This window comes from Protopterus annectens, chromosome 7.part0 (assembly GCF_019279795.1).
Source record: "Protopterus annectens isolate FY-2018-M chromosome 7.part0, PAN1.0, whole genome shotgun sequence".
NCBI lineage: Eukaryota > Metazoa > Chordata > Ceratodontiformes > Protopteridae > Protopterus > Protopterus annectens.
In genome coordinates, this window is record NC_056739.1 from 198892991 (window position 1) to 198919891 (window position 26901).

Below are 26901 nucleotides of genomic sequence, written 5' to 3' on the forward strand. Positions count from 1 at the left end.
GATGGAGTTTCTAAAAACTCTTCTGCACCACCAGTTTTGGCTGCTGTTTTAGATACCTTTTCAGCAGCTTTTGTGGCTTGGATTCTCAACCTCTAGCCCCTAAGAAACTTGATAAATTTTACAAGGTGCCTGATGAGTGTACGTTCCTATACAAATGTCCTGCTGCTGACCCTTCTGTAGTGTCTGCCTCTTCTGACAAACCTTTTAAACTTTTGCCATCTGCTAAATTACTTCCTTCAGACAAGGAGAGTAGAACTATGGAACGTTTAAGCAAAATGTATGTACTGCTGCCACCCTGACTTTTTGGTGTATCAATTACCAGGCTCATATGACTAAGTATGGTTTAGCTGTTCTTTCTCAAACTTCTCAGGTATTCTCTGAACCCCATGATTCAGAAGGAAGGTCTTGGCCCTTTCTTTAATGGGTTCTACCTGTCAAGTGGGTCATCACTCCATTAAATGTAGTTATGATGCAGCTGATGCTTCCTCTATGGCTGCTGCCTTTGGTTCTGTTTTCAGATGTTACTATTGGTTTTGTCTCCAGTCCTTACCTGATGATATTAAGGCTAAATTGTTGAATGATTCTCTTGATAATAAGAACCTTTTTTGTTCTGCTGCTGTTGATCTTTTAAAGTTCCTTCAGGATAAACACAAGACCTTGTAGGGACTGAAACATATTTTTGTGTCTCCTATCTCTAAATTCCAGAAATATTATCCATCTAAATCTGCTTTTGTACGCAGACAGCCTCACCTTCTTTTAAAGGTAAGAAGGGATGTCCTCCTACATCACTGTTGCAGTATGCATTACTATAGGGATCTCTCATTAGGCTTCCATTCGGACAGTATACCAGAGCCTTATGATCTTTTATACACCGTATGCCACATATTGCTTCCTGTGTAGGATGTAGGGCATAAAACTGATGAAAGGAGGCAATTACGCAGAACTTCTTTGCAGCCAGACTGAACGCTGTTATTGCTTCTTGGTCTGAATGCCTTGTTTCTGTGCTGAATACCAAGCTGTCAGATAAGTGCCCAATTTGGTCTTGTGTTTTGTTTTGCTTACCTAGAGTTCATGTTAGCCAAGAAGGGAAAATGTTAGTGTGGGGACAGATTCCACATAACGATCTTCATGGATGGTTTCTCTCTTGTTTGACTGCTTCCCACAACCATGCCTCTTGTAGTATATGTAAGGCATTGTACCTAAGACACTCTGAAGCCATTTGACTTCCCTGGCCATTTATCTTGAAAACCAGTGGCTTAAACAGTTACTTCAGGGTAGCGCGGTAGAATCTATTTGCCATGAGATACTCCGCTAGGTAAGAAGAAGGCCAAGAAGTCTTGGATGGATTCATTAGCTGTCCAGCCTCCTCCAGATGTCCCTCTAGAAACAAGTAATAACTCTGTAGGCCATTCAGCATCTGCATCACATTCCTCTGCTGTGACCCTATCAGTGGCCAGCATGGGTCCATCTTTTCTCATATCCTCTGAGGCTTTTCAGGCTTCTGTTCCAACTGGGAATGTTGGTGATTATCGCAGAGGGTCCTAGAGGGATTCTGCAGATATTGATCAGGTAGGAGGTTCTGGGTATTCCTACTGAATCTTGCCAAGGGTCATAATTGTTTGGGCTGATGTCCCTTCCAAGAAAAGACAAAAGACAAAGCATGCTTTGCTCCATCTTAAGGATCCTGAAAGGGAATGGCAAGAGTTTACTTAGGGCTTGTTTTCTGCCTTGATGGCCCTCAAGAGTTTGCATCCTTCTAGATTTGCTTTTGTCCACAGACAGCCCTGCTAAGGCCTCCAAGGGCAGAAAGGATGGAAGGCAAGCCTCCTCTGCTAAGGCTTCTCTGAAGTTTGTGGCCCAGAAGCCTTCTTTATCTGAAAAGCCTGCTTCTCTTTGACAATTTGCCCCCTTCTCTTAGACCAGGTTCTTTTGTTTCTTCAGCTTTCCTTTTGTTTTCTGAATTGGTTTGTCATTACTTCAGACTCTTGGGTTCTTTCTCTCATCCATCAGTGTTACTTCATGGTATGGAAGACTCTCCCTCCTTTTTCAGGGATTCCTCAATCTACTTTAGAGAAACTTCCTCATTTTCCAGAAGTTCTAGGGTCCTTGGTGAATCACTGAACCATTCAGTCTGTTATTCCAGGATATTTCTAGTTCCTTGAAAGGAGGGCACTTGAAGACCTATTGTGGATCTCTCCCTGCTCAGGTTCATAGGTTGATACTTAGGTTCATAGGTTGGTACTAGGCTATCAGCCCTAGGGCCTATACAAGCCTAGCCATAACAATTCCCTGGCTATTTCTTCCCACACTATTTACTTCCATGGACTCCTGTCTAACAGGGCGACTGACATGATCCCCGGGGTGAATTTCCTTTCTCCCATCCAATCATCAAGGTTCCTTTTGAAGAGGAAGAGACCAAAACACGCACGTAGGACTGGTGCAAGGTTACAAACCATATAAACTCTGCTTAACATGTATGGGCAATCTATTCCAGAGTCTGGGGAGTCTCTGGGTCAGGAACCTATCCCTCCAGCATGTTTTGTTTATTGTGATGACAAGGTTTAGATCCTTGGAACATGTGGCTCTGAAGGATTGGGATTCAGTACTCAGTACCTTTTATCAAGAGCCCCTCTTTTCAGATGCTTACTCTTTAAACCCTGTTTCCTTTTTTGGTGTCTTTCAGTTGGAAGAATGTTTACCCTCTTTTCAGGAAGTTTTTACATTTCTCTGTTTTTTTCTGTCTTTTTCAGTTCTCTGCTTTGCTCTTTGGCCTCTCTACTGCTCCAAGGGTATTCACAAAATGCCTAGCTCCTGTGATTGCTTTCTGCAGCCTCCAAGGCATTCTGATTTTTACTTATCTAAATGCCATGTTGCATTAGGCCCCTTCTCCCAGTCACCTGTAACAGGATCTGGAGTTCACTATCTCTCTTCTTCAAAGTCTGGGGTTCACTGTCAACTTCCAAAAGTCTGTCCTGACTCCGTCTCAGGATCATGTGTATCTGTTATGGAGGATTCGAATGGTGCCATCTCCAAAAGTTTTGTCATTGACAGCCTTCGTTCAGTTTCTTCTTCCTTTGACTTTCATTCCCACCAGATACTTTCTTCAGGTCCTGGGATTCGTGGCCTCTTTATTTCAATGTTCCCATTTGCCAGACTGCATATGTGGAAACTTCAGTGGTACCTCAAGTTAATTTGGCTGTAGCATTGCCACCCTCTAGATTTCAGTGTACTTTTCCTACTTTGTCTGAAAAGGAATTCAAGTGGTGGATTCAACAGTTTGCTCTCAACCTAGGCCTGCCATTTCAGCTTCCAGTCCCTTCTCAAGACCTGTTCACCAATGCATCAGACATGGGGTGGGAGGATCCATGTGATCGTCTGAAAGTTCAGGGTCTCTGACACCCTATTAGAAGTCAGACCATATCAACTTCAAAGAAATGACAGCCCTAATTCTGGCCCTTCAAGCTTTTCACTCCATGTTCTCTCCAGGCCGCTTGAAAGTGTATACAGACAACATTATAGTGATGTGATATGTTGTCAAGCAGGGAGGCACAAACATCTTACCTTGTTTGCAGGATGGCTGATCAGGCTTGAAAGGTGGTTTCAGTTATCAGTTAACTCTTTAGGCAGTGAAAATTCCTTCAGAGAACACTCTAGAAGCAGACTGGATGAGCAGGTCCAAAACACAGCCTCACGAATGGTTGCTTCACAGAGACATGTTTCTGGACATTGTCCATTGGTGGGGTATTCCTCAGGTAGACTTTTTTGCCCTCCCTATGAACAGGCAGCTCTGTCTTTCCTGTTCTACAGTAACATGCCATCTGGCATTGAAAATGGATGCTCTTTCTTTTCATTGGAAGGAGATGTTTCTTAATGCTTTCCCTCCTCTTCCTCTATTTCCAAGAGTCCTGCAGAAAATTCATCTGGACTCCCCAAAAATCTTGCTAGTGACTGTCTTTTGGGCCTTTTTCCTTCAGAAAGTTCAGAAGTATACTAGCCATCTGCTCCACTGTGTGTCTCATCATCATAGGCATGAATGTCAGGAACCGTTCAACTGGGCCCGACAGCAGAACATACCGGATAACAATCGTTAGCTGATCGAGGTGTGATATGTCAGGTGCCGAGTCAATCAAGACAGAGAAATACTTTGCCTCCTTGGCTTCCTTCAGGATGGTGTCCTGCACCTTTTGCCCTATGATCTTCACCAGTTCCTCGCAAATTGTGGATGACAAATAGGAAACGTGACATTTCCCATGGTTCGCATACTTTCTAATATGACTAGCCAGCAGAGTATCATACTCCGCCAACAGCTCAATGATGCTAAGGTAGTTACCATTATGAGCGGAACCTATTATCTCATCCATGCCCCTTATAGCAAGACCAGGCTCAGCTATGAATATCAGAACGTCAATGAGCTGCTTCAGAATCTGGCGTCAGTAACACCGCTCATCCTCAACCTGCTTGGTGGCTAGGTAGTCAACACGACCAGCCTCCCTCTGTCAGCTTGCAAAGGACAACATAGCTTCGCGATGACCATCGCTGCTTTCATGCATTTTTATTCTGGATTCGCCTGCCCTCCAGTTGTCAAAATTGCTAGAAACGAACTTAGTCACTTGAACAGCACTGCCGCCAAACAACTTGCATGCAAAGCAGAACAACTTCCCTGTCAAAGGCGAGTAGCATAACCACTGTCTACAGGATTTTTCACCATTGAGTGGATGCGTATGCACGAAGAAGGTCTTTGTGCATCGACATTGGAATGACTCGCCTGGGTATCATCTGGCACTCTCTTCAAACTTTGATTCAGTGTGTTGGCAATCGTTTGGACCTTTCTTGGCCCAATATTCTCGAGTGTCAGCGTCAATTTCACCCCACTGCCCCAAATCATAGGTGAAAGCCTCCAGCGTCGCCACTAGTACTTCAACAATAGTGTCTCCTTTCACCTCTTCTCTCTCTCTCTGCTGAACTTTCCCGCTCTTTATTCTCTCTTGCCTCCACAGGTTCATCTTGCTTGGCCTGGTCTTCAAGAGCACTTGAACTCGCAATTGCATCCGATTGAGATGAAGATGCTCATACTCTGAAATATGAACTCAATTTTGGAATTTTTGTCAAAAGCTTTTCTTGTTCTGCTGCTTCTTTCCTTTTCTTTTTTGCTTTATCCCATCCACTGAGTTGAGATGCCATAGCAAGCGTGCGCAAAACAGTACGAAAGATATCACAAAGTAAACTGTTTAACATAAAATTGATAGGACTTGAAATCCTCGGTTAACAATAAACACAATGATGTTATAGTTACGTCACAGTGCAAAGAATAATAGTAACTGCATAATAAGTAACACTGTGTATAGGCGTCCGAAAGTCGGACTCCAGGTTTCATTCTAAGAATTATTTTGAGGTTAATATAGCAAAGGAGAACTGTTCAGTTTCCGGAAAATTCTCGTCTGTTTTCATCTGGGCCTATTTCAGGAATGGGCCTAAAGCTGCAGCATCAATAGCACCACCTTAATCCAGCCCTGGTCCAACACCAATGAAGTTATATCTAAATTCTGCAGTCTAGTAATTGCCATTCAGGAGAGTTCTTCCTATTGGGGTCCTTTGGACTAGTGGTAGTTTCGATCTCAGTTTGCATTACCAGCCAATCAAGATCAACTCCCTAAGCAGCAAAGCTCTTATTAGCAAGTAATACCTTGAAACTGGCATCATTTTTATGACCTACATTCTTAGTCCTGCTGTAGTTTGTGTCCTATTATCATAAAAGTAGGTCTAATAACTGATGGTATTGTGGAGACACTTATGTCGTCCTTTAACAAAGACTTCATAATGGCTGTAACCTTTGGTTAGTGAAGTTTAATCTAATATTCAAGCTCTTTTTTAAGACTTTTCATGTTAATACAAACAGAAAGGAATTTAGCCGATAAATGTAATATGGCAGGTAACTAGCTGGGTGAGAAAAGGGGCTTGGATTGGTACAGAAATGACCTGATCTTAGTATTAGAATCAGAAGGAAGAGCAGCAGCATTTCTCTCTTTTTACTAAAGCTAAATTGTGGATGGAATCTGGATTGCATTTTTGGCCTAATTTTGAACAGTCATGAGGGGGTACAAATTACCTTCCGAGCCCATAAGACCTACTAGAGTTCCACATTTACTGAAACTAAGGTCTGTGAAATAGCTTCAGTCCCCTTAAAACATATCAGGTGTTTATTTTAATACAGAAGAAACCTGTATTATAAAGCGTCACCCTTAGTAATAAGAGACATAATGAAGGAAAGGCAATATTTTCCCAATATATCACTACCATTTTTCAAGCTGAAAAGGCCAACACATGGCAATAATAACTTCTGAAGGATGGCCAAAGAATAAAGTAAATGCTACAATAGCAGTAGAAAGGGAAATGCGTACAGGAAGCAATGATCAGCAATGCTGAGCAGGAATGGGGTTTGGTATAATGCTTAAGATACTGAGCTTGATTCTCACCCTTTGGGGAAATTGGATAGCCATAAAATGACCCACAAGGGCAGTTAACCTAGTTCATACTTATGAAAGTTAAATCCTACACTTCAAAAGACTCATTTTCTCAGCGCATAATGTATCTGACTTGTTGGACAGCTGAATAAATGTCCATATTCGTGGAATACCTCTCATCTTCTTCAAGGAAATCAAATAAAAAGACACTGAACCTCTTCTTGAGCAAATTCCATTAGAGGGTTCTTCTAGCATATAGACTTTATTTGTTCCCCTCTATATATTTGCAATTTCTGTACTACCCAAAACATTATGCAGATATCAAAAACATTGTTTAAAATGTTTCCATGACAACCAATACCCACTAGTACCTCTCTGTTCCAACCCATATCTATCCTAGCAATTCTTGGAAAAATACTGGAGAAAATCATTTATCAGACTCTACAATATTTTGCACAATCCACCCATCTGTCTTTAAAACATAATAGATTATAGACAGTTCACTGCTCAATGACTGTACTATTGTCTATAACTGATGAAATGTTACTTAATAGGGATAAAGGCAGTCTTACTGGTGTGCTACAAGCCTAAGTTGACCTTTGATCTTATTGTCCATTCCATCCTTACAGATCATATATTGCAAATAGGTTAAACTCAGAAATATCTAACTGGTTCCAAGACAAGCTTTCCAAGAGACTCTTTAAAGTTATAATCAGGAATAGGGTTAGCCTCTAATGTATTACCATAAAGTAAATCCTTTCCTGCTTGTAAACTGTTTCTCTACATAAATATCTCCTCCTTATATGTATGTGATGCATATGCTATATGTGGATTCTTGCACTGTATATAATGCCTGACTTGTTTTTGCTTCATCTCTTTTTTTGCATAATCTTAGTGTATATAATTCTCAAAATTTCATTTAAGCTTTCATGATGGTATTAATGATTGTACAATACATGGAACTTTTCTTCCTGGACCTCCACTGAAAAGTGCTTCATTCTAAACCCAGTCAGACTATCCTGCTAAACAACTGCAAAAATAATAAATAAAAATAAAATAAGTCTCCATTTCTTCAGATGCTCCCAACTAAAGGGTATCCCGCAATGCTCAATCCTTTCTCCTCTACAGCCTTTGTCATCAAACTTCCAAATGATATTCCTCATCTTCTATTTGTACTCGATACTTATGATGCGATAAAATTTAGATCTAGTTTTTTCACATCCCTGTCTACAAACTAAAAAACTAGCTACTGACAGGCTTTAACTCTTCAAACAAATGCATCAACAACAAAAAAATGCTTTTGAGCTCAAAATAAAAGTCATGCTATTTGAAGCAAACTAAGATCAATGTAATGTTCCTAACACTTTAAAAATTCAAGTAATGTGCAAGGCTCCAGTTGAAACCATTATCTCTTTCAAATATCTGGACAAATATTTGATGAAACCCCGAGCCTTCATCTTCACTTAAAAAGAAAACTCATAAACAAAATTAACTAGCTGCTGTTCTGTGCTGGAAAACATCTCATGTTCTTTATTTTGCTGCAGGCTCTGCCATAACGAAATGGATCATTTTGTTCAACTTGAATAAGGTCTTCCCTTAATTGATGGTGTGTAGGAGCTAGGAACATGGGAACATACATACTTGGCAAGCGATCACAGGGACCATAAGATGCCTAGCCATATATACATTTAAGCAGACCCCTTTCAAGCACTTTATAGTTAATAGTTCTTACCTCCCTACAAATGTAAACACTGTGGCTTCTGGCCTCATAAAACCCCTGGGTGGGCATTAATTACACATTAACACACATCCGGTTGGGCATTATTGCTTGAGTATAACACTTTAACAATGAGTGAAGAGGTCAATGAAAAAACAATCAGTAACAACAAAATGAAAACTCCAGCAAACCTAGAACTTCCACTGAGTGACCTCCCAAACATCTTGTATCAGAGGCACATGGGATATATGCAAATGATCCTTATGAACATCAGGTGTTTCAGCTAACTGGCAATTCTGAATGCCCCTGCCTTGTTTCATTGTTTTACTGGACAATTTCGGGCCAATAAAGCCAAATCCCACTAGCTGTGGATATGCATATTTCAGCCTTGTAATGACCTCTACAGCACAAGCAGAGTGTTTGACTAAGCATTAGTAACACAAGGCTGTTATACCCAGCTGATGTCCATTATCATTAGGTTCCTGCAAAAATATCCCAAACAACAAACTAAAACAATGAGTGAGGAGGTCACTGAAAAAACAATCAGAAAAAAACAAAATGAAAACTCCAGCAAAGCTAGAACTTCCACTGAGTGACCTCCCAAACCTCTTGTATCAGAGGCACATGGGATATATGCAAATGATCCTTATGAACATCAGGTGTTTCAGCTAACTGGCAATTCTGAATGCCCATGACTTGTTTTGTTTTACTGGACAATTTCAGGCCGATAGGAGGTTTGGGAGGTCACTCAGTGGAAGTTCTAGCTTTGCTGGAGTTTTCATTTTGTTTTTATTGAGTATAACACTTCCAAAAAAATGCCAGGCTTCAACTCTTCAAACAAATGCATTTCATGATCCAAAACTCTGCTAATCAACCTCCCCACTCATCACAAAGACTTGACTTTTAACTTACTGTGCCATATTTTGATCCCACCTTAAGGCACAACTTTTCAAAGGGCCATAATATGTAGTTACAGTCTTCTGCAAGGAAAGCAGTCATTCCTATTCAAATCAGACTTCAACAATTCGCTAAGCTTCTGGTGTCATTCTAAGGGAATTCAGTATCTGTCTGCCTGGGATGACATGATCGACAAGCCACGATGCTTTGCTAAAGATGGCCTGCACCTGTTGCCCGTGGGATTCCGGATACTGGCTAAGGCTCTAGCCACCCCTATAGTGCCCTTTTTAGGCAAGGTTCAAATGACAAATTCACCACCCTAACAGGTACACAGGTACAGGCAAGAAGAATCTGAGGGTATTGCTACTCAATGCTAGAAGTCTAAACCTCAAAATGCACTCTCTCGAGGCACTCCTTAAAATGGAGAACATCGACATCTGTGCAGTGACAGAGACCTGGTTCAAGGCTCCAGAGAGTACCCCTGCATTACCAGGCTATAATTCATACCACACCCTTTGGCCACCTAACCTGGACCGAAACACTAAAGGCGGAGGCGTGTCCATATTCATTAAGGATATCCACACCTCCAGGCTAGTTGCTCAGCATAATGCATCCGAGATTATCCAAGTGCAACTAACTCTGGGCAAAACCGCAATCCAAATTGTAGCTTGCTACAGATCCCCCACCATGCCCCAGGATTCCCACTCCTCATTTCTTAATACACTGGAAAATATTAGGGTAGAACCTAACACCCTAATAATGGGCGATTTCAACTACCCTACCATTAACTCATGTACCAACTCTTGTGCTCAACGTTTTCTGGAATTCATAAATTCCAATGTCATGGTTCAACTTATCCACACCCCCACCAGGGGCAGCAATATCCTAGACCTGGTTATTACCAACATGGGCAATGGGTGCTCCACACCAGAGGTCAATTCCTCATTGGTCAGATCCAACCATAAGCTAATCACCCTAGACATCAACATCCCTCCCCCACCCCCCATTAGTGAAACCACAGTAAAAAATTTCTCCAAAGCCAACTTCATGCTTCTTAAGACAGAAGTGGCAAACTTCACGACACCCATGCTGACGGACAATAGAGGTATGAATGCTGAATCCTACACAAATGCACTTTATAAGCACTTACATGAGTGCATGGATTGTGCAATCCCTAACAGAAACAAGATGCTATCCTCCAAGAAAAGGAAGCCAATCTGGTGGTCCCCTGCAATAAACAAACTCTACAACAGAAGAAAGAAACTGTTGCAAAAAAGAGTAAAATCCAATGATTGGCGAAACTCCCTGGTCAGCTTCAGTAAGAAGCTGAGATCCCTCATAAAATCCTCCAAAGCTAGTTATGAAAACAAAATCGCCACTGACTCTAAAGACAACCACAAAGCATTCTATAACTATGTCAAGAATCTCAATGGCAACACTCAGATCTGCTCTGAGTTACAGCACAATGGCACTAAATATACAGAAACAACGGATATTGCCAACATCCTGGCAGATAGGTTCAGTGCTAACTTTATCCCTCTGTCATTCCCTAAAGGGCCCATCTTTATACCAGAAGAATGCAAAGTTCCTGTAATCACAGCTGCACAGGTAATAAACACACTATCCAAAGCCAAGAACACAGCATCCATGGGACCCGACTACATCCCAGGCTATGTTCTACATGAACTACAGAACGAACTGGCACCCCACCTAAGTACCATGTTCAATCATAGCCTCACCTCAGGCTATGTGCCTACTGAATGGCACACAGTGACAGTTATCCCACTCCACAAAGGGGGAGCCACCACAGACCCCAGAAACTACCGCCCCATTAGCCTAACAAGCCTGGTCTGCAAGGCTATGGAGCGTATCATCATGGAACTTATAAACAATGAAATTGGTAATCTTCAAACTCAGGGCCCCACCCAGTTCGGGTTTGTAAAAGGCAGATCATGTCTCCTAAACCTGATAGACTTATTTGAAACAGTCACCAAAGCCATAGATGAGGGTAAGGTGGTTAACACAGCCTATCTAGATCTCGCCAAGGCTTTTGACATCACCCCCCACTCTGCAATTATAGATAAACTCACTAAACTAGGTATAAATCCCTATGTCACAAGATGGGTTGCCAACTGGCTCACTGACAGAACCCACACTGTGAAAGTAGCAGACTCCAAATCCAGCTTCAGACCAGTGACAAGTGGAGTAACACAGGGTTCAGTCCTGGGTCCTCTCCTGTTTGGTATCTACTTCTCTGAAGTACAGGCCAACACAGAAGGTCTTTGGCTAATAAAGTTCGCAGATGACTGCAAACTAGGAGCCATAATCAAAACTCCAAAAGATGTGGACATCCTACAAAAGGGCCGTGCTGAGACAGATGCCTAGTGTCAAAGACATGGCCTCAAGCTCAATGCCAAAAAGTGCATTGTCATTCCTTTTGGTAAAAACTCAGTACCCATGAACTACCACATAGGTGGTAGTCTACTTAACACCGAAAGTGTGATAAGAAACCTTGGGACACAGGTGGACAGTAGTCTCTCCTTTGATAATCACATCGCCACAGTAGTCAGGAAATCCTTCTATGTGGAACACCTCATCACAAAAGGTTTCTCATCCAGGAAAAAAGAGGTCATTGTTCCCCTCTACTCGTCACTCATTAGACCCATTATAGAGTACAATGCCCCTTTTGGTATGTATCTCATAAGACATCTACAACAACTGGAAAGGCCACAGAAATACCTCACAAAGAGGATTGCCGGCCTCAAAGAGATGCCCTATGCAAACCGTCTCAAAAAACTGCAGCTTTACTCCATTGCATATCACCTGCTCAGAGGCGATCTCTGCCCAACACACAAAGCTATGTCAAACCCAGTGCTTTTAGACATGCTCCATTTAAAGAAATCCCAATCCCTACGAGCTTCACGCTCTAGGAACCTAAACCTTGTCACCACAATAAACAGAACATGCTGGAGGGATAGATTCCTGTCCCAGAGACTTCCCATACTCTGGAACAAACTACCTATCTATATCAAACAAAGCTCCTCATTAGCACTGGTCAAGAAAAATCTTGATGATTGGAAGGGAGATAGGAAATTAACCCTGGGGATCACTTCTGTGGCTCTGCTCGACAGTGGCACAGGAAATAATTTTCTTGGGTGGCGAAAGCCAGGGTACCTTTGGCTAGGCTTATATAGGCCCTACGGCCAATAGCCTAGTACCTACCTATGAACCCATGAACCAATTTGTTCCTCTCTCCCAGTAGAAAGAATACCATTGCAGATAATCAGGAGAAGAAACTTTTTAATGGGAGTTCTCTTAACTTAACGACTATATTCATAAATAGTTTTCCCACTAGCTGCTAAACTCACCATTAACCAAGCTTAGAGGACAAACTTATTCAGGACCAGTTTAACAAACTCCCAAGCTAAACTGTAGTACACAAACTACGGCTTTTCATTTCATGATCCAAAACTCTGCTAATCAACCTCCCCACTCATCACAAAGACTTGACTTTTAACTTACTGTGCCATATTTTGATCCCACCTTAAGGCACGACTTTTCAAAGGGCCATAACATGTAGTTACTGTCTTCTGCAAGGAAAACAGTCATTCCTATTCAAATCAGAAACTTTTCCACTGTATGTGGAAGTCTGAAAGTGGAAAAACATTTTACTGTTTAGTTAGTTTTTATGCTACTGAGTGGGAAAAAGACAAGATGTAATTTGATGTAACACCACTGGTTTTCTGTGGGAAAAGACAGATGAGCTGAAGTTTATGTATGTGTTTGTGTGCGTGTGTCTGTCTGTCTGTAATTTTATATACATTTTATATATATATATATATATATATATATATATATATATATATATATATATATATATATATATATGGGTCTACTTCATATGACTGACAGCTCATATGATCGACAACCAAAACACTGACACCAAAACACTGAAAGCTCAAAACATCTAAAGCTCATATGATCGACACTCATAACATTGACACATGAAATCCAAAGCATTATGCCCTTTCCCTACTGTAGCGTGACCCTGGAGTAGGAATACATAGTTAGGGGGGTGTGGAGGGCACCCATTATTTACATGAATATAGCCAATTCTGTTAAAAGTATCCATATGTATGTTTAAAATTTATGACATATGTGGGGGACTTCACCCCCCCACACCTCCCCTAACTATTTATTCCTGCTCCAGGGTCATGCTACAGTGGGAAAAGGGTATAATGCTTTGGATTTCATGTGTCGATGTTATAAGTGTCAATCATATGAGCTTTAGGTGTTTTGAGCTTTCATTGTTTTGGTGTCAGTCAAATGGTTGTCGATCATATGAGCTTTCAGTCATATGAAGTAGACCCATAAATATATATATATATATATATATATATATATATATATATATATATATATATATATATATATATATGTATATATATATATATATATATATATACATATATATATATATATATGTATATATATATATATATGTATACAGGACTCTGGTAGTTGGTCAAAAATAGCTGTTTCTTTAAGTAGCTGGTTACGTTGTATCAGCAGACTCAGGGCTGCTGAATCTAGATTCTGTTTTTTTTTTTTTTTGCACTTCAGCACTATAACAACCACCTTACATTAAGACCTCAAGAGAGCTTTTTCCTGCACTCTTGTGACAGAAGTATGTAGCTCTAGACCCATTTTATTTGGGGATTGCTGGAGGAAGACTCATTGTGTGCTTTCCTTATTGGTAGTTTGCCTTATTCTTGTTTATTCCAGCTAATATTTAAGCCAAGCATTTGCATGGTGCTGCTCTTCACGCAGTGGTGATAGGCAGTGCCCTGTATAGATGCAGATTCATAGGTTCATAGGTTCATAGGTAGATACTAGGCTATCTGCCCTAGGGCATTTATAAGCCTTGCCAGAGTGTATTTGGCTTCCGCCTCCCTATTAGATTAGCCTACTGTGCCTCTGTAAAGTAGGTCACAGAAGGTACCCTTTTAAGATTAGTTTACTGTGCCTCTGTCTAGCAGGGACACAGGAGAGATCCCATGGGTGAATTTGCGATTTCCCATCCACGTGTCCAAATTTCGCTTGAAGAGGGTCAGCGAGGGGCAATGTCTAACATGAATTGGGATTCTATTCCAGAGTGAGGGGAGCCTCTGGGAAATGAATCTGTCCCTCCAGCATGTCCTATTTATTTTTGTGCTGAGGTTTAGGTCCCTGGAGCGTGTAGCTCTAAGGGACTTGGATTTTTTTGAGGTGGAGCATGTCCATTAATTCTGGGTTTGACATGGCTTTGTACATCAGGCATAGATCGCCTCTGAGTAGGCAGTAAGCAACTGAGTAGAGCTGGAGTTTCTTTAGTCGAGCTGCATAGGACATCTGTTTGTAGCCCATGATCCTCTTGGTGGGGTACTTTTGGGGTCTCTCCAGTTGCTGCAGGTGTCGGGTAAGGTACATCCCAAAAGGGGCATTGTATTCAATTATGGGCCTGATGAGTGATGAGTAGAGGGGCACAATGACCTCTCTTGATCTAGATGCAAACCCTTTCGTGATAAGGTGGGCTATATAGAAGGTCTTTTTAACCACTTTGGCAACGTGATTATCAAAGGAGAGATTACTATCTACGTTGGTCCCCAAATCTGTAATTATTTCTTCCATACTTAATGGATTACCACCTATGTGGTAATTTGTGGGCACCTTGTTTTTCCCAAAAGGGATGACTATGCACTTTTTAGCATTTAAATTGAGGCCGTGGCTCTGGCACCAAGCATCCATCTCTGTGAGACCATTTTGGAGGATGCTTGTGTCAGCTGGAGATTTGATTATGGCTCCCAGTTTGCAGTCATCTGCGAACTTTGTCAGCCATAATCCCCCCGTGTTAGCCTGAACCTCAGAGAAGTATATACCGAACAAGAGAGGTCCCAGAACTGAGCACTGTGGGACGCCACTTGTAACTGGTTTGGATTCGGACATGGCACCTGCGATTCTGACCATGTGGGTTCTATCTCTGAGCCAGTTTGCAACCCATCTTGTGATATAGGGGTTGATATTTAAGCTGGTAAGATTATTTATGATGTCCGAGTGGGGTATTGTGTCGAAAGCTTTTGCGAGGTCCAGGTAGGCTGTGTGGACTACCTTGTCCTCATCTATGGCTTTGGTAACTGTTTCAAAGAAATCAACTAGGTTTAAGAGGCAAGATCTGCCCTTAACAAAGCCAAATTGGGTAGGGTCCAGTGTCTGGAGGCTCCCAGTGTCTTTGTTTATGAGTTCCATGATAATACACTCCATAGCTTTACAGACCAGACTAGTCAGGCTTATGGGGCGATAGTTTCCGGGGTCCATTGTGGTACCACCTTTGTAGAGTGGGACCACTGTAGCTGTATGCCATTCTTTGGGTACATATCCTGTAGTAAGGCTAAGTTTGAACAGTGACTTAATGTGAGGGTTCAGTTCTTCTTGGAGCTCATGTAAGACACAGCCTGGGACACCGTCCAGTCCCATAGATGCTGTGTTTTTTGCTTTGGAGAGGGCAGCTTTCACCTGTGCATCTGTGATGTCAGGGAGGTTACATTCAGTTGGGATAGGCATTTGCTCCTTTGGGGGGGAAGGGGAGAAGTTTGCACTGAATCTGTCTGCCAGGATGTTGGCTATGTCTGTAGGTTTGGTATATTTTGTACCATTATGTAACAATTCAGAGCATATCTGGGAGTTTCCGCCCATGTTCCTGACATAACTAAAGAAGGCCTTGTGATTATCTTTAGTGTCTAGGGCAATTTTTCTTTTGAAACTGGCCTTTGATGATTTTATGAGGGATCGAAGTTTCTTGCTAATACTGATCAGAGATGCCTTCCCTTTTTGGGATTTTGCTCTGTCATGTAGTAGCTTCCTCCTTCTGTTGTATAGCTTATTTATGGCCGGGGTCCACCAGACTGGTCTCCTGTTTTTGGAGGAGTGAGTCTTGGTTTTATTTGGGATAGCATGATCCATGCATTCCTGCAGGTGCTCATAGATTGCATTTGTAAAGGATTCTGCGGATTGGGCTGTATTATCCTCTGGCCCAGGGGCTTTGAAGGATTCCACCTCAGTCTTGAGAAGTGCAAAGTTGGCTTTTGAGAAATTCTTTACAGTGATTTCCTTGGCTGGGGGTGGGGATGGGATATGGATGTCCAGGGAAATTTGTTTATGGTCTGATCTTACCAATGAGGGGTTTACCTCTAGTGTGGAACATAGAGTCCCCATGTTGGTGATGAATATGTTGTTCCCTCTTGTGGGAGTGGTGAACAGTTGTTCCATTGCGTTAGAGTTTATGAATTCAAGGAACCACTGGGCGAGGGTGTTTGGGCTTGAGTAGTTTTCCCAGTCAATGTTTGGGTAGTTGAAGTCACCCAATAACATAGTGTTTGGAGAGACCTTCATATTCTCCAGTGTTTTCAGGAATGCCAAGTGGGGTTCCTGTAATAGGGAGGGTGTTCTGTAGCAGGCTACAAACTGAAAGGCAGTTTTTCCCGCTGTTAGTTGCACATGGATGGTTTCCGATGCTTCGTGCAGTGCCACTAACCTGGAGGTGTAGGTATCTTTGATGAATATAGATACTCCCCCTCCTTTTGTGCTTCGGTCCAAGTTTTGGGTAAACGCATGGTATGAGTTATAACCTGGTAGTGCTGGGGTGCTCTCAGGAGCCTTGAACCAGGTTTCTGTTACTGCACAGACATCGATTTTCTCCATACTGAGGAGAGCCTCGAGTGTGTGCATCTTGAGGTTTAGACTTCTGGCATTGAGTAGCATTACCTTTAGTTTTTTTATCCTTGGGTTGTCCATGGAGGTGGGTTTGTCCTTTGAGCCTTGCCTAAAAAAGGCACTATGGGGGTGGCAAGAGCCTTGGCCAGTATACGAAAGCCTAAGGGTGACAAGTGCAAGCCGTCCCTAGCGAAGCAACGTGGCTTGTCGAGCATGTCATCCCAGGCAGACAGACACTGGATCCCCTTTGAATGACACCAATACTTTAGCCAGTTGTTGAAACTGATCATTTTGTCTTTATACTGTGGCATCATTCTTGGTGAGGGCAAGATGCTACTCAAGCTCAGAGTCATAGCAGCCTGGGCTACATGGTCAGAGAGCTCCTCTATGTCTCTTTTCATGTAGTACAGGGAGGTACATCTCAGGTCATTCACACCAGCATGGACAATGACGGAGTCATACATGTACTTGCTTTGGAGTGACCTGAGTGCTTGCGTTATGTGGCGGATCCTGGCACCCAACAAGCAGCTTACAGTGCCCTTCTCCTTGTTCAGCCTGGTGAGTGGGACGTCAGTGTGCCGGACAATAGAGTCCCCTGTAACAAGTGTATTTGGTGTGTTGTTTGGCCTTAAGGGCTGTGACTGTGAGGCACACTGATTTTGTGAGATATTTGATTTGTGGGGATTGTTGAGGTGTGGCTGTTGCTTGGATATCTGCTTAGGAGGTCTTTGCTGTTTAGGCAGATTTTTATTTAGAGCCTCCGAGTAAGTTTTTGTGTGTTTATGTGTTGGGTATGCAGATGCAATAGGTCTGTGTGAGACTGGATTTGTGGTGTTGGTGGTTACCTTTTCCTCCTGACTGACTGTGCCAGTCTTGGGTTGAGAGAGCTCTGCCTCCAGTTTGGCTGTGTAACTGCATCTCTCACATGTATTAGAGTTTGTTGGAAGGAGGAGAGGGTTGTCTGTGTACATAAGGCAATTGTAACATTGCCTCAAAATTCCCAGATTCACCAGCTGGATTGGAGAGTAACCTTGAAACTGACCCTTGGACATACCAGATTAGTATAGGGAACTGTTTTTTTTTACTGATCAGATTAGGGAAGGGAACTGATTTTTCACTTGATCAGGAAGAACCAATCGGGAGTCTAATACTTATGAGAAGTCAAGGAGGGTGTAGTGCTTTAGTTAGTTAGTGTTTCCTTATAAGAGCTGAACAAGTGCAGGGCTTTAGAAAGAGGATGGAGTGATTACTTTGAGAGTTTGAACAGTTCTAAGGGAAAAAGTGAAGAGCAAACTTTGTGGAGCCTGGAATAGTTTAAACCTGTTTAGGTGGCGCTGCCCGACGCTGCTCAGTGCGCAAAACCGCGCAAAAAGAGAGTTGTAGGGTTTTAAGAGAGAGGGAGATCAAGGAGTTTAGAATTGACCCAAAATGGCCAATAAAACTACAGTTTCTAGGTAGTAACCACTCATCCAGGGACAGGCAGGCTGTTCAGTGTTAACCACTCCCACTGGTGAACACAGAGACTTCCCTTTAGCCCAAGCAAGCACTGGCCTTCTAGAAACTTCCAAACAGTTCAGAACAGCAAATCTGTAACTGAACTTTCTTAACTTTCAGAAAGTGGGAAAAAAGCAAGATTTATTTATTTTTTTTCTTTTTGTTGTAGTTTAAAGGTAGCAGAGATACACAAGCAGCAAAATAATCACAACAGTGCAATAAATGACCCCACACTTGAGTGCTAGGCCAAAATTAGGTAAAATGCAGTTTTTAGAGAAAAAAACGATTTTAAATTAAGTGCAACACAGGAAATGCAGTAAACAGGCTCTAGATGTGTTCCAAGTACTGTTACTGTTACAGATATAAACTTTAGCAAGCCGGAAAATGCCAAAAAGTAGGCAGCAAAGCAGTAAAACTTAACACAAAATCAGAAGAAAATACTTAAAATCACAAAAGTGGCTCCTTTTCTTCTCTCAGCGTTTTCTCCCCTTGGTAGGTGCTTCAGCAACATCCAGCAAGCCTGAAAAGACACCAAAACCATGAGGCAGCCTGGTTTTAAGAGAGACAGATCAAGGAGTTTAGAATTGACCCAAAATGGCCATTAAAACTACAGCTTCTAGGTAGTAACCACTCCTCCAGGGACAGGCAGGCTGTTCAGTGTTAACCACTCCCACTGGTGAACGCAGAGACTTCCCTTTAGCCCAAGCAAGCACTGGCCTTCTAGAAACTTCCAAACAGTTCAGAACAGCAAATCTGTAACTGAACTTTCTTAACTTTCAGAAAGTGGGAAAAAAGCAAGATATTTTTTCTTTTTGTTGTAGTTTAAAGGTAGCAGAGATACACAAGCAGCAAAATAATCACAACAGTGCAATAAATGACCCCACACTTGAGTGCTAGGCCAAAATCAGGTAAAATGCAGTTTTTAGAGAAAAAAACGATTTTAAATTAAGTGCAGCACAGGAAATGCAGTAAACAGGCTCTAGATGTGTTCCAAGTACTGTTACTGTTACAGATATAAACTTTAGCAAGCCGGAAAATGCCAAAAAGTAGGTGGCAAAGCAGTAAAACTTAACAAAAAATCAGAAGAAAATACTTAAAATCACAAAAGATGGCAAAGATTTTACCTTAAACAATCATCAGTGCATCACAGCACTCCGCTGCTCTAAGAGTAAACCAGTTGGATGCTGAGCAGTGTGGCTTTATTGGATTACCCTAATCTACACAAGGACAAATTTCACTCTTAATCCATGGGCTACTAGCACAGTCCAGTCACAGCAACCCACTCTATTCCCTAATATAACACACAATAAAAACCTGCTACCATGAATGGCCAATTTCCCATACATACATATCTGCTGACCTCACAAGACCCAAATGTAGTGAAAGTTTTGAAACATGAGGAGGATATGTCTAAGATGACTTCCCTGCTTAGTTTAGCAAAAGCAAATTGTCATTGAGCTGGACTAGAAATCAAACCAGAAGTAGATAAAAATCAGGGAGCAACTGAATGTGCCAAAAAAACAAAAAAAAACAAAAGAAAGAATATAAGGTGAAGGATCAGATGAGAAGGCAATAAATATGGAAAATGCATAAATGATAAAAAACTCTTGGAATAACCTCATGTTGATCAGGATGGAAAGCAAGGAATGGTGAAGGAGAGGTGAGTTTAAATAGCTATAGCAGTCCATGAAAATAAGAGAAAAGCTGCATTGATTATTGAAATTGCTATACCCAGCGACTATAGTGTCTTATGTACAGAGAGACACAAATCATAAAATATCAGGATCTGCAGGCAAACTGAGGGCAATGTAGAAGAAAGATACCCAGACAGCTCCAATAGTAGTAGGTGCAATTGGTCTTATAAAAAAACAATTTACAGTCCTACTTAGATATGTTATGGATATATGCAACTCTGTACAAATTGCAGAAGGAGTCATTACTGGGCACATTGAGGATGCTGTCTAGAGCACGTCTGGCTAGCATCAAAGATTGAAACAATACTCATTTCATAAACTTTAATAATATTTTGACTTAGGAATGGGGTCCATTCCCATCATGGTATTAGAAACCCAAAAGACTTGGGAGAATTTAAAAAATAAAGATACCTTATTAACAAGGATATAGGTAACCTCCAGAATCTGGACCAACCCAGTTTAGATTCGTTAAGAGTAGATCCTGTGTGTTAAACCTGGTCTTCTTCAAAAAGGTCACCAAGGCCATGGACAAGGGAAAGAAGGTGCATACTGCCTACCTTGATGTGGCCAAGGCATATGACACTATCCCACACTCAGGTATACAGAAATTCTCACAACTAGGAATTAACCCCTACTTCACCAGGTGGGTAGCCAAATGGCTCAAAGGCAAGAAACTTACTGTCAAAGTGGGTGAATTCACATCTAGAAAAAGGTCAGTCACCAGTGGCATAGCAGAATGCTCTGTGCTTGGCCTGTTAATGTTCAGAATTTATTTCTCAAAAGTCCAGGCAAATGAGGATGGCCTTTAGCTGACCAAGTTTGCTGATGACTACAAATTAGGAGTAATCGTTGAGTCCCCAGTGATAGCAATATACTGCAAAAAGGATTAACGCAGATAAATTATTGGTACCAAAGCCACAATTTGAAGCTAAATGCAAAATATGCATAATTATTCCCTTTAGGAAAGCTAACACCCCATCTAATTACAATATAGACAGCACCCCCCTACAGGTAGACCCAGTGGTACATGACCTGATAGTGATCTGAACATTGCTTCCCATGTGTCTACAGCGGTGAGGAAGTCCTTCCCTTTAGGAAAGCTAACACCCCATGTATTTACAATATAGACAGCACCTACCTACAGGTAGACCCAGTGGTACATGACCTTGATCCTCAGACTGATAGTAAACTGAACATTGATCCTCATGTGTCTACAGTGGTGAGGAAGTCCTTCTTTGTGGTACATCTCATAAGTAAAGGCATGGGCATCTAGATCGTAGGACATCATAATTCCATTGGACTCATCAGACCAATAACTGAGTGCAATGCTCCCTTTTGCATGTATCTGACCAGACACCTGCAACAGCTGGAGAGACCCAAGAGGTTTCTCACAAAAAAAAATACAGAATACAGAAAACAAATCCTATGTAAAAAGACTGAAAGCGTTATCACTTTATTCTGCCTCTGACTGGCTACTAAGATGTGATCTGTGTCTAGCTTAGAGGGCAGTCTCTGACCCAGCCCAGATAGAAATGTTACACATTAATAAATTAATCTGCAAGAGAGTCACTCGCTCCATAGACCTCAACCTTGCTTCTGACATGAACAAATCATGCTGGAGAGATAGCTACATGTCCCAGAGACTACCCCTCCTCTGGAACAAGCTCCCCATTCACATAAAGCAAAGCTCATCCTTGACCCTCTTCAAGAGCAATCTAAACCAATCTATGGGTAATCGTAAATTCACTCCTGGGGTAGCATCCTTGTCCCTTATGGACAAAGGCAGTAGGTATTAGGTTCCCTACACAGGGGCATACCCCCATGAACTAAGCTCACCTAACTACTGATAGTCAGGTAATTTGGGATAAATATGGCTAGGCTTATAAAGGATTTTGACAATTAGCCAAGTAACCTCCTATGAACCTATGAACCACGCAGCCTATTCTATTGTCTATGTGATGATACTATGCTTTCTGTGAGAATGCAAGAATTGCCTAATATTCACTGACAAGTGTTTGTTTCTTCCAGTAGATGATAATGAATGAGAGGTGTTTGTATCTACTGACACCAGAGGATAATCTCTTTTCTAAAATTGTTAAATGTATTCAGCATCTTGTCAGTTCTGATATCCCCTATCCACTCACACACACACACACACACACACACGCACACACGCACACACGCACACACACACACACACACACACACACACACACACACACACACACACACACACACACACACACACACACAGCCAATCATGCTCACTATGTTCTAAACCCCAAAATAAGCCTTCTTATACTGAGGTACTAATTAAAAAAAAAATCCTTGCCCAAACCATGCAGTCCACCTAGACAAAGGTTTGGTATATGCAGTCTCAGCATCACAGTGACAGCAGCAACCATAGAAAACCTAACTACGAAAAGGGGTCACTCAATTGGCAAGCTAAAGCCCTTAATGCAGCAAGGCCCAGCCAGTACATCTGGCACTGTCTTAGTCATAGGTGACTCCATAGTCAAACACACACATGCACAACTCACTAGGCTGTAAAGGCAAGGTAGTGGTAAGCTGCCTCTCAGGGCCACAATCCACAATGTCGCTAGAACCGTCACATCCCTTTTAAGTCCACAAATGACTTGGTCATTGCACATGTGGGAGTGGATGAGTTGATGCACAGATGCACACCTTTGGATCATGTGAAGAGGGACATGATGGAACACAAATGACTTGGTCATTGCACATGTGGGAGTGGATGAGTTGATGCACAGATGCCCACCTTTGGATCATGTGAAGAGGGACATGATGGAACTCTTTGAACATACATCTGAGACTGGTGTAAAACTAGCCTTAAGTAGTAGCATACAATCATCAAGAATGATGCCACAACTAATACTAATTATTAAATTAGCTGCTTGCATCATTCTGTGGGAGTCAAATATATTTCAACCTGGGAAGAGATGACTGACAACCTTAGATGCTTTGCTAGGGATGGCCAGCTCCTGTCTCCTCATAGCCTCTGTATATGGCAGGACTTTTTCTTCCCCCATATTGCTTTTTTAGGCAAGGTTAGCCTCCTCAAATTACCTACATTGCCAAACAAAATTAAGATTATAGAAAGGTAGGACTGCTCAATGCTAGAAGCCTAAACGAGATGTTGCACTACTTACGGGCATTTCTAACTCTTGAAAACATTGATATCTGTGTAGTCACTGAAACATGGTTTCAGAACAGTGATAACACCAACAAAGTTCAGGCTTTTATTGTCTACCACTTCTTCAGACACAACATGGAAAATGGCAGCATTATTGGAGGGGGCATGTCTGCATGCCAGTTCATCTCCAGATTCATAATGCATGACACTGACTTTGAACTCCTCCACAGCCTTCTTATTGTAAATACAATTCTGTACCACATCATAATCAACTACTGTACCCCCTCCTTGTCTCTGCAGCACACAAGGAATATCTAAACAAACTGACACCCCCATCTTACATAATGCTATTCTTTTGAGAAGCCTCAATTTTCTTTCCATTAACTGGGGAACCTACACCACCCAAATATTCCTGGACTTCATTAATGCCAACTCTTTAGACCAAACTGCTTCAAGTCCCAACTAGGGGTTCAAAAATATTGGATGTGATTCTCACCAATGTACCCCCCCCATCCTTAACACCTATCACTGTTCTAATCTGACTACTGTTCAATATGATTTACTATGTGGGTAAAATCTGATTTACCACAAAACCCATCTGTCTTTAGAGACTACTCTAAGGCAAACTTATTCCAACTAACGATGAAATGTAGGCACCCTTTTCACCTTGATGACCCCATTTGTGAATAATTTTTATGTCCACCTCAAGACATGCATTAAAGTATCAACCCCCATAAGAAACAAATACAATGCCAAGTTCAGGAATAAATCCCAATGGTAAAATCCTAGTATAAACAAACTGTACAGTCAGACTCAAATCCCTAAGCACAAACGTAATACCCAATCATCTAGAGGAGAAATAAAAAAAAAATCAACAAAGAACTGAGAACCAAAATCAAATCCTTCAACAGCAAGTCTGAACTAAAAGAAATACCACCTATGCTAAGAGCAACCACAAAGCTGCCTTCAGTTATGATAGAAACCTTAGAAGTAATGCCCAGAAATATGCAAAGCTAGTTCATAACAACATATACTGATCCTTTGAGGACATCAGCATATTAACTGACAAATTTTACTCAAATTTTACTCTTCTATCTTCCCCTAACTTTCTGCAACATATTAGATGCCCACACAGCCTGCTTTGTTCAGTTTTGAGCAAGTCCTCACTGTTCTGTCCAAGGCCAAAAATGAGCTCCATGGGTCCAGGTAATGTGCCGTGCTGCTTTCTTGTCAGGACAAGTGTTTGGTTGGTTTCCTCTCATTTTTCTGATTGCACTTTGTGTGATTCACATTAGTGCAAAACTACCGATTTGGTAGAATGGGAAAAACAAACGCCAAAATATAGATATTTACAACAGGAAATGCAATACAGCATTCACTGTTGTGAATTTCTACATTTTGATGCAGATCACACTATAGTGGGGATCAAGAAATGTACCCTTTCCCTCACTATAGTGCAATCCCGGAGTTTGTATATCTAAGTAGCAGGGGGTGTGGGGGGGTGCAACACACAGTAATGCTGTTCGTGGAAGTGTGGTGAATGTTGAATTATTTTGAATTCAAACATTCACCACTTCCAAGTTCAAGATTTTTGTTGTTCACTGTAGTGAATGTTCGTTTTTATGTTTCGTAGAAATGATAATTTGCCTACAGTGAAATCGAAAAAATGATAGTAAACTGTTTGGCCTACAAATTGTACACAGGATTATTAACCTAGTATTAATGTATCATTCAGAACTGCAGGTTCTGTTTCATGCAGGTAATATGGTGGCAAGCATGCCTGTATATTTTCCTGAAAATATTTGTTAAGGTGCTGAGCAGAGACGTAGCCATAGGATCATAGGATGATAGGAGGTTACGAGGCTAATGCCCCTAGGGCCCTTACAAGCCTAGCCATGTTTTACCCTTATTTCCACAATCAGCACCTATCACCCCTGTCCATGAGGGACATAGGTGGAACCCCTGGGTGAATTTATGGTTAACAATCAAGACTCATAGTAAAGCAAAACCCGTACTGGATGATAGCACAAGAAAACAATGAACTCAGCAATGTTCCACACAGATTTAATGAAAAAAGCAAAGCTTTCAGGTTTACAAAACCCTTCCTCAGTGCAATTTAAAACATGCTCATAACAGTTCCTTTAAAAATACATCCGTATTAGCCATATTTTAGTGATGAAATAGCAATAGGTGGATCGTCGACTCTGTCTAGTAGTTGTAATAATCTATTACTTATAGTTGCAATAGTTGTACAGATGGTGTGAAGAAAAGTATAACGGACAGTTGGAGTATACTGATAACACTAGCAGAATGAAAAAAATATGGTGGGTAATAGACCTAGGTTTACCTATCGTAATTGTTCTAATCTAATGCAAATGCTATGTTATAAAGACATTAAATTTGGTATGATGTCTAAGCAATTTAATAAGATGGGAACATATCCATACCATAATTGTTGTTGTTGCACTAGCATCAGTGGGGATCAGAATTTTATATATCCTACTATGAAGAAAACCTATATGTTTAAATGTTCTGCTACATATATTTCTGCTAATGTTATATACCTTGCAACTTGTAGAAAATATTCTAGTTTTTTATGTGGACAAATCCACAAGACGTTTAAAGGACAGAATAATAGAGAATAGGTCAGAAATGCCCCAACCAATGCACTAGCAAAACACATTAATGAGAATGGTCTAACACATGTTTTTAATTTTAGGCTTATTGATATGGTGTATAAGAATATGACGGGGGGATCTAAATAATAAACTTGAGATTAAGGAATATGTATATTTTCACAGTTGCAGGCTGATCACCCACCTGATATTAACCAAACAGTAACCCTTAAACCAGTCCTTAAACATAGATAGATAGATAGTATTGTTTAAAGTAGAATGGATCTTCTATATATATATATATATATATATATATATATATATATATATATATATATATATATTTTTTTTCTATGTATTATTTTTATATATTATTAATTATATGTAAATTGTTTAACTGGATATTGCATATCATTGGTTGTGCTTTAATAAGGATGCGTTTTTAAGGGAACTGTTATGAGCATGTTTTAATTTGCACTGAGGAAGGGTTTTGTGAACCTGAAAGCTTTGCTTTTTTCATTAAATCTGTGTGGTACATTGCTGAGTTTGTTTTTTTCTTGTGAATTTTTGGTTACCCATCCAATTATCCAGATTGTGTTTGAAGAGGGCCAGTGATATGCTCTGCTTGACATGAAGCGGGGGTCTTTTTTTCCAAAGATGTGGTAACCTCTGGGAGACAAATCTGTCCCTCCAATAGGTTCTGTTAATGTCACAGACCAGCTTAAGGCCATTACAGCAAATAACTTGTGTACCATTTGACTTACGGATGTGCAGCATTTCTATTAAAACAGGGTCAAAGATTGCCTTATAAGCAAGGTAGAGATTTCTTCTGAGTAATCTGTATGACACAATAAAGTGACAGTGATTTCAGATGATCCTCATGGGACAGATGCTGAAGACCTTGAATTTTCCTTGTGATGAACCTTTGTGGTCTTTCCAATTGCTGTACGTGCTTGGAAAGGTACACACAAAAGGGACATTGTACTCAGAGGTTTTAACTTCTTTTTTTCTGGAGGCAATGCACTTACTTAAGTGATAAGCAATATAGAATGCCCTTCTTACCACTGTGGAGACATGGTTATCAAAGGTAAGGTTACTGTCAACCTGTGTGCCTATGTCTCTC